Raw genomic sequence first — 12671 nt, 5'->3', positions numbered from 1 at the left:
TACTGGTTCTTATTATGCATGTGGTATGTTTCTGGATATTTGTCTATTAGTCTATTCATGATCAACAGAATCTTACAGGGCTAGCTATCCTCTTTTCATTTATTTATTTCTTTATGTTAGAGTGTGTGAGTAGGGGCTCCAGGCTCAGTGCAGAGCCCAACTCAGGGCTCGATCCCATGACCCTGAAGTCATGACCTGAGTCAAAATCAGGACTCGGACACTCAATCAGCTGAGCCCCTGAGGCGCCCGTCTTTTGTTTTTGTTTTTCTTTTCAGAGTTCTCTGGGCTCTCCTTATTTGTATTTTCATCTGTAAGAGCTGTAACATGTCTAGCTCCAAGAACTGACTGATGGCATCGGTGTTGAGATAAAATTACACTTTTAGTCAGCTTAAGGACACCTGATGATTTTTATGACATCGAGTTTTTCTACCCAAGAATATAATGCAATTTTTTCGTTTGCTTAGGTCTACATGCACCTATTTTAGGAATCTAATATGGTTTTTCTCACATATACTAAAAGCATTTTGTTAGATTTATCCCTAGTTTGTTTATTTTATTTATTATTTTTTTAAAAAACACATTGAGTACTTTACACATGTTGATATTTTTTTTTGAGAGAGACAGAGTGCACATGAGTGGGAGAAGGGCAGAGAGAGAGAAAGAATTCCAAACAGGCTCCACACTGTCAACACAGAGCCTGCTGTGGGGCTTGAATTCATGAACCTTGAGATCATGACCTGAGCCAAAGTCAGACACTTAACCAACTGAGCCACCCAGGTGCCTCTATGGTTTATTTATTTATTTATCTTGAGAGGGAGAGAGAGTGTGTGTGCACATGAGCAGGGGAGGAGCAGAGACAGAAGGAGAGAGAGAATCCTGAGCAGACTCTGCACTATCAGTGTAGGGCCTGACTCAGGCCTTGAACTCATGGAGCCCTCACAAATGGTGAGCGCATGACCTGAGCTGAAGCCAACAGTCAGAAGCTTAACTGACAGGCACTCCTATGAATCTGTTTTGTGGTTTTTTTGAATGGGGAGTTTGTGACTTGCAGATTTCAAAATGAACAAAATGGATATTTCTAATTTTGGAAATATTTTCATATAATTCTCTTTGCATTATGAAACTGATGCAAAGTATCAAGGATTCTATACTTTTAAAAGCAGTAGAGTTAATTTGACCTTATAGATATTGAACTTTGTGCTACAAAATAGAGAAAGATTTTCAGCTCATGTGAACAACAAAATGCCTGCCATATATTAGACCACAAGGGAGAAAATATATACATATACACACATATAGTATATTAGTATATATACATTTTTGTGTATATGTATATATAAGTACAGATATACACGGTATGCATATAAATGTAATCATGTGTATATACACATACACACACACATATATACATATACAGATAATTGTTTCCTATCAATGGTATTGCAATATTATCTGTTAAGGAATTTAAAAATAATACTAATTTCAATAATGACAAAGTGCTTTAATCTTAAAATCTACAATGTTTCACTGTTTAAAATTACATAGAACCTATTTTCCATTTCTCGACTTTAATTCTTATAATTTATATTCATGAAAAAATCAAATTGCATATAATAAAAAGTTTGACTTTAACCGGAGTGATTCCTCTGATTCTATTCCATTCTATCAATTCTATGAGTTACATATTATACAGTAATGGATATACGTATTTTGGTTTAGATTTACCTTTTTATTGCATGGTCTACATTGAACCTAGTCTATTGTTTTTTCTATCTTTTAAAAAAATTTTTTTATTTTTGAGAGAGACAGAAGGTGAGCAGGGGAGGGGCAGAGACAGAGGGAGACACAGAATTCAAAGCAGGCTCCAGGCTCCAGGCTGTTGGCACAGAGCCCAACACGAGGCTCGAACTCACAAACCTCAAGATCATGACCTGAGCCAACGTCGGACACTTAACCGAATGAGCCACCTAGGCGTTCTGTCTTGTTTTTCTGTCTTAACTCTTCCACATTAATTTCTTTCTTTCTTTCTTTTTTTTAAGATTTTATTTTTAAGTAATTTCTACATCCAACCTGGGGCTTGAACTCACAACTCTGAGATTGAGTCACATGCTCCACCTACTGAGTCACCCAGGTGCCTCTCCCAAACCTGTTTTTTTTTAAATTTGTGATACCTGTTCAAAAGCAAACACATGCGCACCGATCCTAAGCACACAGCAAATATTTTTTTCACACCGCAAATTTAAGAAATTCTAGAACCTGAATACTTCTGTATGTAACTCCCAGATAAAGATAGAGAAAACTGGGGGCGCCTGGGTGGCTCAGTCGGTTAAGCGTCTGACTTCGGCTCAGGTTATGATCCCACAGTTTGTGGGTTCCAGCCCCGCATCAGGCTCTGAGCTGTCAGCACAGAACCTGGAGCCTGCCTTCAGATTCTGTGTTTCCCTCTCTCTCTGACCCTCCCCTGCTCATGCTGTCTCTCTTTCTCTCTCTCTCTCTCTCTCTCTCTCTCTCTAAAATAAATAAAAACAGTAAAATAAATAAATAAAAACGATAGAGAAAACTGTTAACACTCACCAGTCCTTGGTTCCCCTTCTCAGGACCTGAAGGGTGACCACTGTGCTAGTCTCTAAAAACACAGATGAGTTTTTCCTGTGTTTTAGTTTATATAAATGACACAGTACAGCATGAACTCTTTTATATTTATCTTTTTTATTCCATATGGCGTTTGTGAATTTATCTATACCATTCCCTAGGTCTTGCAGTTCCATTGTTGTGTAGGATTCCATTGTGTGAACATTAAACCATTGATTTAATTATTCCGTGGGGCCCCTGGGCGGCTCAGTCTGTTGAGCATCCGACTCCAGCTCACGTCATGATCTTGCAGTTTGTGAGTCTGAGCCCCACGCTGGGCTCTGGGCTGAGAGCTTGGAGCCTGCTTCGGATCCTCTGTCCCACTCTCTCCGCCTCTCCCCAACTTGTGCTCTCCTCAAAATAAATAAATATTTTAAAAATTATTCTACTGTTTATGGGCAAGTGGGTGGTTTTCAGCTTGTGGCTGTTAGAAATAGTGCTGCTACGTAAATCCTAGAACTTGTGTTTCGATGAGACATTGATACGTGGATGAATCTGCATTCAGCGTATACAAGTAGTGGAAGCTTTGGGTCATAGATTTTCATCTTTTCATCTGTGTTAGACACTGGCAAATGCTTGTGGACCAGGACTCCAATCACATGGAGCCCTGGGGGCCCGGGTTCCGGGTGGAACAATTGGCTTTCTCAAGTTCACCTGCCCGGAACTAGCAAGCCCGTTAGGTTGAGAGCTCGTTGCGGAGAGAGGAGCTCAGAACCGGGAGAACCTGCCTGCGCTCCTGGAAGACGGTCAGGGAGAGAGAGAGCTCAGAGGGTTCCCGGGCACCCACGCCTGCGTGTCTCACCGTCCCCACAGCTGTCGGGGCTTCCCTTTGGATCCCATTACTGCCGTCGGTATTGTTAAAAAACAAAATGCAGGGGCACCTGGGTGGCTCAGTTGGGTTAAGCGGCGGACTCTTTTTTTGGTTTTTGCTTTTTCTAAAAATGTTTATTTATTTTTGAGAGAGAGAAACAGAGTGTGAGTGGGGGAGGGGCAGAGAGAGAGGGAGACAAAGAATCTGAAGCAGCTCCAGGCTTCCAGGTGTCAGCACAGAGCCCGTTATGGGGCCTGAACCCACGAACTGTGAGATCAGACCTGGGCTGAAGTCAGATGCTTAACTGACTGACCCAGTCAGGTGCCCCTTATTTATTTCTTATTTTTAAAATATTTGTTTATTTTTGAGAGAGAGCGCGTGCACATGCGTGTGCACTAGCACAGGCACACGAGTGGGGGAGGGGCAGAGAGAGGGAGACACAGAATCCCCAGCAGGCTCCAGGCTGTCAGCACAGAGCCCGATGCGAGGCTGGACCCACAAATCGTGAGATCGTGACGTGAGCTGAAGTCGGAAGCTTACCTCACTGAACCACCCAGGCGCGCCCTGAGTCTGACTCTTGATTTCGTCTTAGGTCATGATCTCACGGTTCATGAATTCCAGCCCTGCATCAGGCTCTGCACAGGCAGCATGGAGCCTGCCTGGGATTCTCTCTGTCTCTCTGTCTCTCTTTCTCTCTCTGTCTCTCACTCTGTGTGTGTGTATTTGTGTCTGTGCCCCACCTCTGCTCTCTCTTTCTAAAAATAAATAAAATTTTAAAAATAAGCATCTTGGTATTTACTCAGAGATACTCACAAATCACCTCATTTAATCTGGAAACTTATGTCTTCTCAGTTGCTTGCTTATAGTTTGCTTTGGTGAATAAAGGATTCCTCTGTTGGCCAGACTTGCTGGCCTCTGTAAGTGAAGGTTTTTGTTTTTGTTTTTCAGTGTTTATTTTTGAGAGACAGAGACTGAGCATGAGTGGGGGAGGGGCAGAGAGAGAAGGAGACACAGAAACAGAAGCAGGCTCCAGGCTGCGAGCTGTCAGCACAGAGCCTGACACGGGGCTTGAACTCACAGACACTGAGATCATGACCTGAGACCAGGTCGGATGCTTACCTGACTGAGCCCCCCTGGAGCCCCACAAGTGAAAGTTTTCACCACAGAACTTGGTCTTGTAAGTTTCCATTGTATTCCACACTCATGTCATAGATCCACTTTCCTTTATCCCTTCTCCTTTGATGCAGAAAACGAAAACAAGAATCATATAATTAATATATGCTCTCCTGTCTTAAAATTTTAAAATATAGCTCAGCACAAAGGATAAACGAAATGAAAACTTTCAGAGAAACACAAGACTCAGAAACAATAGCTATTTTAGTTCTGGCAATGTATGTCTCCAGTGTGTTTATGAGTCACACAAAAAAAATCATCATCCAGAAATAGATTTATAAGTTTTAAGCAATTAAAAGTATTTCTTTATTTCAATGACAATGAAATTTTCTATACCATCCCTTTTTAATATGTTTTTTAATTTTTATTTTTTTAATTTATTTTTTAAAAGTTTACTTATTTATTTTGAGAGGGAGAGAGTGCACAGGCAGGGAAAGGGCAGAGAGAGAGACAGAGGGAGATTCCCAAGGAGGCTCCAAGCTCCATGCTGAGTCTGACATGGGGCTCGATCTCATAATAGTGAGATCATGACCTGAGCAAAATCAAGAGTCAGAGGCTTTACCAACCGAGCCACCTAGGTGCCCCATATATTTAAAAAATATTTTTAAAGATATCTTATTTTTTTTATGTCATCTCTCCTCCCAATTGGGGCCAGAAGTCACGATCCCCAGATCAAGAATTGCATGCTCTACCAACTAAGACAGCCAGGTGCCTCCAAGTTAAAAAAATTAACTATGAGTCTCTTTTATCTCTTTTTAACAATTCTGTATTGGTACCTTCTTAACTTTTTCCAATACTTTCCTCAGTTTCAAAACCTTCTACGAACATTATTTGAGGGTTGTCTTGTATAGTTGTGTGCTCCGCTTAGGCAAATCCAAGGTCAGATAATCTGGGGTAACACTCAGACTCTATACTTACTGGCTGTTTGCCAAGATATTCTTTGGAATCATGAAGAATAATACCACTGTTGCTCTTGCAGATTATTTTTGTGGTTTTTTGGCTTAATTTATGAAAAACTGCTAGACTGATATCTAGCACGTTGCATATGTTCAAGAAGGATTGTTGTTTCCATTCTTGATATTAGAACGTGTAGTTTCCAAGGCACCTGGCTGTCTCGGTTGATAGAGTGCGACTCTTCATCTCAGGGTTGTGAGTTCATGCTCTACGTTGGGCGTGGAGCCTACTTTAAAAGGCAAAAAAAAGTGGGGGAGACGCCTGGGTGATTCCGTCGATCGAGCGTCCGACTTTCAGCTCAGGTCATGATCTCACAGCTCGTGGGTTCCAGCCATTGTTGAGCTCTGTGCTGACAGCACAGAACCTGAGCCTGCTTTGAATTCTGTGTTTCCCTCTCTCTCTGCCCACACCCCTGCTTGCGCTCTCACAAAAAAGAAAATAAAACGTTAAAAAAGAAACTTGTAATTTTCACAGTACTCTTTCAGTTCAAAGTCATCTAGGATTCTTTGATCTCTTTGTTATTCAAAAGTGTGGCTCTGGGACCATAAGCAGAAATGTGGAGGGGCACTCGGGTGCCCCAGTCAGTGAAGCATGTGACTCTGGATCTCAGGGTGTGGAGTTCAAGTCTCATGTTGGGTGTAGAGATCACTTCAATAAAGTTGAAAACATGTGGAAACTTAGGCACCACCCCAGAATCTGTGAATCAGAATATAAGTATTAACAAGGTCTCTGGGTCTTTGTTGTGTCTAACATTGGAGATGTACCCTTCTAACTCCTCGTGACTTTCTCACCTGAGATTCATACAGTTTTCATGCCTTCAAAATGTATATGCTTGTGTTGGTGCCTTAATTTCATATTTTATGTTTCATAAAATACAGTGTATGCAGTATTTCTGCGGATCTTATATCATCTTCCCTCAGAGTTAGAAACTATAGTAGAGAGTAATACTGAGTTAAATTCTTTTTTGTTAAAAGCTTATTTATTTATTTATTTATTTATTGAGAGGGAGAAAGAGAGTGCACAGAAGGGAGGGGCAGAGAGAGAGAGAGAGAAAGAGAGAGAGAGAGAGAGAGAGAGAGTCCCAAGCAGGCTCCAGACCACCAGTAGAACCTGATGCAGGGCTCAAACTCACAAACCGTGAGATCAAGAGTCAGATGCTTAACCAACTGAGCACCCAGAGGCCCCGTGAATTAAATTATTATTGGATAATTCAGGCTCCTCACCTAAGTCAGAACCAGTTCTTTTAACTCTCCCTCTTCATGTTGGGTCAAATCTACCACTTGGTAACTGTGGTATTTATTACGGGGATGGCTGACCTTCAGGGATGTGGCCGTAGACTTCTCTCAGGAGGAGTGGGGTGCCTGGCCCCGCTCAGACAGCCCCGCACAGGGACGTGATGCTGGGGACCTACGGGAACCTGGTGTCCCTGGGTGAGGAAAATGTCTCTCCGGAATTCCTCATCCATCCTCAGGGTGTTATTTTCCTGTTTTAGATTGTCTCCTGGGAGTTTGTGCTTTGTACAGAAGAGTTTTAGGTCACTGCTTTCAAGGGAAAACTCGGGTTTTGGTGGTATAGAAGTGAAAGTGTTCGTGATGCCATATCTTGATTTCATCCCCCCCACAGCCCCTTTCTTGAAATGATCTCCATCCTTCACTCTAGATAGTGGAGATTCTAGAAATTCAGTGATATAAAATATTGTTGCCCACCTTTTTTTTTTTTTTTGAGAGACAGAAAGCACAAGTGGGGGAAGGGCAGAAAGAGAGAGAGACAGAGAGAGAGAATGAGAATTCCCCAAGCAGGCTCAACATTGGCAGTGCAAAGCCCAGTGTGGGGCTCGAACCCACAGACCAAGAAATCATGACCTGAGCCAAAGTCGGCCGCTTAACCTACTGAGCCACCCAGGAGCCCCTGTCATTGTCCACCTCTTAAAGTCCAGTTTCATTCAGTCAGTTTTTATTTATTTATTATTTATTTATTTATGCTCACTAGTTTTTTTTACCATTTTTTTTTAAAACTCACTAGTACTCAAACTTGGAACTCAGGATATGAAAATTTTAAATGTTCCAGTAGTGTACTAAACATGTTGTCTGATGGGGCGTCTGGGTGGCCCAGTCGGTTAACAGTCCGACTTTGGCTCAGGTTGTGATCTCATGTCTGGTCAGGCTCTGTACTGAGAGCTCAGAGCCTGGAGCCTGCTTCGGATTCTGTCTCCCTCTCTCTCTGCCCCTCCCCTGCTCATTCTCACTCTCTCTCTCAAAAATAAATAAACATTAAAAAAAAAGATGCTGTCAAAAGTAGTATTTTGGGGAATCATTTTTGAGAACCTTCTACAACATCCTCTCTTCTCTCCTGAGCAAAATACTGGCTTGGAAATTAGAGAAACCCCCGCAAGAATCAGACAGGCATGTGTTTTTAGTTGTTTCTTTTTTCTTTTTTCCTTAAACACAGGACTTGCTGTCTCCAAGCCAGACCTGGTCATCTTTTTGGAGCAAACGCAGGAGCCCTGGAACGGGAAAAGAAAAGAGTAGCTGCACACCCAGTAGCTGGGCATGAATGAAGCGGATGGCGGAGGTGCTGAGGTCCAAGGTCAAGGGGAAAGCCCCGCCTTAATATGTGGTCTGAGAAGCTTTGCTTCAGTAACATGATTGTTGAGAATGCGAAGTTCATTTTCCCCGCTGTCCGGAGGGCCGTCTGTCTCCAGCACTTACTGTGCTTGTGTGAGGTTCTTCTTGAGCGCTAGAGTCCCCATCGCAGTCACAGTGAGGGCCGGGGTCTCCCCTCGGACCCTGAGAGATTCCACGACCTGGCTGCTCATTGTTGCTCCTGGGGGTCTGGGGAAGTCTGCATATTTCTGAGGAGCCTTGTGCAAAGTCTTGTCTTAAGTTCCTTCTTCTGCTTCATGTTGGAATTGTGCGAGTGGGTATCGGGATAATACATTTATGTTGTGTTCAGAATTTTGGTGGTTAAATTTTCTTACTCTTGTTTTGAAATTCCCTTTTTTTTATGGTAGGGACCCAGCATTAGAGAATTGTGCTTTAGGTTTTTGCCTGTGTATCATGATTTTGGATCACAATGATCAATTTGGTATCCTTAAAGACAGTGTGGGGATTAGTTCAAGGGTGTCTCGGCCCTGTGTCTACTGCAAACAAAGCTCTGTGTGTGTCTGTGTAAGTACTACCCCTGCTGTATTTGTGACCCATCTTGTGTATTTTTCTTCTTGGTTAATAGTCAACGGTTGCTTTATTTATCCTGCTTAGGTGAGTAGCTAAGAAAATTATCTTTTCTTTCTTTAAATATTTATTTGTTAAATTAAAAAAAATTTTTTTTGAGAGAGAGAGAGAGAGAGACAGAGTGCAAGCGGGGGGTGGGCAGAGAGAGGGAGACACTGTGTGTGAAGCAGGCTCCAGGCTCTGAAATGTCAGCACGGAGCCCCACGCAGGGCTCCAACTCACAAACCATGAGACCATGACCTGAGCCGAAGTCGGATGCTTAACCAGCTGAGCCACCCAGGCGCCTCAACTGTTTATTCATTTTTGAGAGAGAGAAAGAGAGAGAGAACCTGTGCGTGAACGGGGCGGGGGCAGAGAGAGGGAGAGAGAATCCCAAGCAGGCTTGGTGCTTTTAGCACAGAGCCAGATGTGGGGCTTCGTTCCCCTGAACCATGAGATCATGACCTGAGCTGAGACAGGAGTCAGATGCTTAACCCACCGAGCCAGCCAGGTGCCCCCAAACTCAATACCTGTTAAGCAACTACTTCCTGGGGTCTCTGGGGGGCCCAGTTGGGGGAGCATTCAACTTTAGCTCAGGTCATGGTCTTATGGTTCCTGAGGCCAAGCCATGCCCTGGGGTCTCTACTGTCCGCACAGAGGCCTCTGGATCCCTATTCCCTCTCTCTCTCTGCCCGTCTCCTGCTCACACTTTCTCAGAAAATAAACATTAGAAAACTAGACAAATACACAAACAAAACAACCACTTCCTCATTTCCTTCTACCCTAAGCCCTGGCAAGTATCATTGTAATTTCCCTACCTGTGAGGTTGACTACACACAATCATTCACATAAGTGGAATCCTATGGCATTTGTATGTCTGGGCTTGCTTTAGTCATATGCTTGAATTCCTTTCTCTTTAGTTTTTGCATATCAGAGTTTTGTTTTTCTTTTTAAGTTTTGTTTCGTTTTGAGAGAGAGAGCAAGCAGGGAAGGGGAAGAGAGGGAGAGAGAGAATCTCTATTCTCACTGTCAGTATGTGGAGCACGATCGGGCCCTGGAACTCAGGAACCAAGACCTCGAGCCCTGAACTGAAATTGAGGGCCAGTTGCTTCGCCAGCTGACTGGGCCACCGGGCAGCCTCTAGTACAGATTTCTGAGTGCGGTTACCCTTAGGTTTATTTGTAAATGCACCCTATGCACATAGCATAGCATCAGGTCGACGGTGGCCCGTGCTTGAACCCATTCTAAATTTTTTAAAACTGTTTTTAATTTTGAGAGAGAGAGAGAGAGAGAGAGAGAGAGAGAGAGAGAGGCGCAGAGCCTGAGTGGGAGAGGGGCAGAGAGAGAGAGAGAGAGGGAGACACAGAACCTGAAGCAGGCTCCAGGCTCCGAGCTGTCAGACATGGGGCTTGAACTCCTGAACTGTGAGCTCATGACCTAAGCTGAAGTCGGACGCTTAACTGGCTGAGCCACTCGGGCACCCCCCATTCTAAAAGCACTAAATTTTTACTTACCTCCCCATGTTTTATGTGTATGACGTCATATTTTGCCTCTTGGAGAAGTTTCCTAAAGATTCTGAGTGTAGTAAATAAACTTCCTTCCCTTACCTCCCTTCTTCTCCCCCCAGCTCTTCCAACTGCTCCTCCTCTCTGGTGCTTCCTGGGTGGTGTTTGTGATTTTGCCTCCGTCTGGGCAGGGACTGTTTCCTGTGCCCTCCGGCTGTCTGAGAGCCCAGCCTGCCAAGTTTTAAAGTTCCCAGTGTTAGTCCCCGGACTGTAAAAACTTGTGATGTTGTGCCTGCCTGGTTTTCAAAGCCAAACGTCAGGGACTCGTCTTAGCAGTGCAGGTCCGCGGCGTCTGGGGTGCCTGGTGTGGGCTCTGTGTCCCCCCCTTCCGCTGCGTGTGTGGTCTCCTCCCTTTTGCTGTTAGTCTGGCTGGCGGGTTTCCTTACCCATCGCCCAGGACTCTACCCTTCCTACCTTTTTTTTTATGTTTATTTTAGAGAGAGAGAGAGAGTGAGTGCATGTGTGCGCTGGGGTGGGAGGTGCAGAGAGAGAGAGGGAGACAATCCCAAGCAGCACTGGAACCCATGAACCCTGAAATGACCTGAGCTGAAGTCAGACGCTTAACTGACTGCGTTCCGACCTTTGTGGACGTGGCCTCCTCCTACGAATAACTGTGGAGAGTCTGCTGTACCAGTTTTAGGATTGTTTCCTGGATTATTGACAGCCATGTGACGGTCACCTAGGTGTATCTGTGGGATGAGGTGAGCCGGGAGCCTCCTCTGTCTTCCCACGTTCTCCATATATGGCCGTTACTGTATTGATATGGTTTCCTTCCGTTTCTAATTTGTGTGGAGGGTGTTTTTTTGGTATCATTAAATGATATTGACGATTGTCAGATTCCTTTTCTGTACTTGTTTACATGATCACATGGGTTTTTTTAACCTTCATTCTGTTAAATCTTAGATTTCTTAATGTCCCTATGTCAAAACACCTTTTACATTCCAAAAATAATTTCCCCATGTTTGTGGTGTATAATTTCAAAACGTGCTTTTGAATTCAGTGTTGTATTTTTTGAGGACTTTCGCGTCAATATCCATCGTGAGTAGTCAGTACTTCCCCTCGTCGTGTCTGTGGCTCTGACGTCAGCCGATGCCGGCCTCCTGAATTACCCTCCTCTTCGCGTCTGCACCGCTTGAGGAGAGGTGGCGTCATTTATTTACTGCTTGTTGTTAGCATTACTCACTGCTTGCTCGACTCATCCAGTGAATTCATCTGGCTCAGGACTTTTCTTTGTTGGAAGTTTTTTCTTTAATTACTTTTTCAATCTTCCGAATAGATACAGATCTGCTGGGATTTTTTGTTTGTTTTAATTTCATCATGACGGAGTCCAGAGTAGGTCGTTTTTTTCTAGAAATTTACTCATACTTTCCCCATATCCATTTGTTGACGTAGATTTGTTCATTGTTCCCTCGTAATTATTTTTATTTCTATGGCGTCATTTATTTACTTTTGGTGTTAGCTGAGTCTTCTCTCATTTATTCTTTTTTTAAAAATGTTTTTATTTATTTTTGAGAGAGAGAGAGAGACAGTGTGAGCAGGGGAGGGTCAGAGAGAGAGGGAGACACAGAATCTGAAGCAGGCTCCAGGCTCCAAGCTGTCAGCACAGAGCCTGACACGACTTGAACCCACAAACCGTGAGAGCATGACCTGAGCTGAAGTCAGACACTCAGCCAACGGGGCCACACATGCGCCTCTTCTCTCATTTACTCTTAATCTAGAAAAGGGTTTGTCAATTTTGATCTTTAAAAAAACTTTTATTGCTATTTTCCTATTTTTGCCATACCCCATTTTATTTTTTTTTTCTGCTGTATTTTAAAATTATCTTCTTCCTGCTAATTTTGGACTTAGATTATTCTTATTTTTTTACTCCCTTGAGATAAAAGTTGATGTTGTTCGCTTGAGATACCTTATTTTTTGATGTAAGCATATGTCACTTAATTTTTTAAATTTCTTAATTAAAGAAATTTTAAGTATTTACTTTTGAGAGAGAGAGAGAGAGACAGAGTGTTAGTGGGGCAGGGGCAGAGAGAGGGGACACAGAATCTGAAGCAGGCTCCAGGCTCTGAGCTGTCAGCACGAAGCCTGACGTGGGGCTCGAACCGTGAGATCATGACCTGAGCCAAAGTCGGACGCTTAACTGACTGAGCCACCCAGGCGCCCTGTCATATGTCACTTTAAACTTCCCCTGTCTTATCACTTTCTCTGAATCCCATAAGATTTGGTATATTATGTTTCATTTCAAGTATCTCAAGATATTTTCTGATTTTATATTTTATTTATTTTTATTTCTGATTTGTTTAGAGACAGCGTGCGCACGTGCGCACATAC

General features: G+C 43.3%; 1 long non-coding RNA gene across 1 annotated transcript; it reads right to left on the bottom strand.

The window, feature by feature from the left end:
- Window positions 1-2950: 2950 nt before the first annotated feature.
- LOC115280137 lies at window positions 2951-10742 on the bottom strand. Its single transcript, XR_003903683.1, has 3 exons — window positions 10293-10742; window positions 4562-4678; window positions 2951-2985 (listed from the first exon to the last, which is right to left on the bottom strand). It is a non-coding gene; the product is annotated as an uncharacterized LOC115280137 (long non-coding RNA).
- Window positions 10743-12671: the final 1929 nt, after the last annotated feature.

Source organism: Suricata suricatta, chromosome 16 (assembly GCF_006229205.1).
Source record: "Suricata suricatta isolate VVHF042 chromosome 16, meerkat_22Aug2017_6uvM2_HiC, whole genome shotgun sequence".
Taxonomy (NCBI): domain Eukaryota; kingdom Metazoa; phylum Chordata; class Mammalia; order Carnivora; family Herpestidae; genus Suricata; species Suricata suricatta.
The sequence above is the reverse complement of the archived record's forward strand: the minus strand, read 5'-3'. Positions and strand labels throughout refer to the sequence as shown.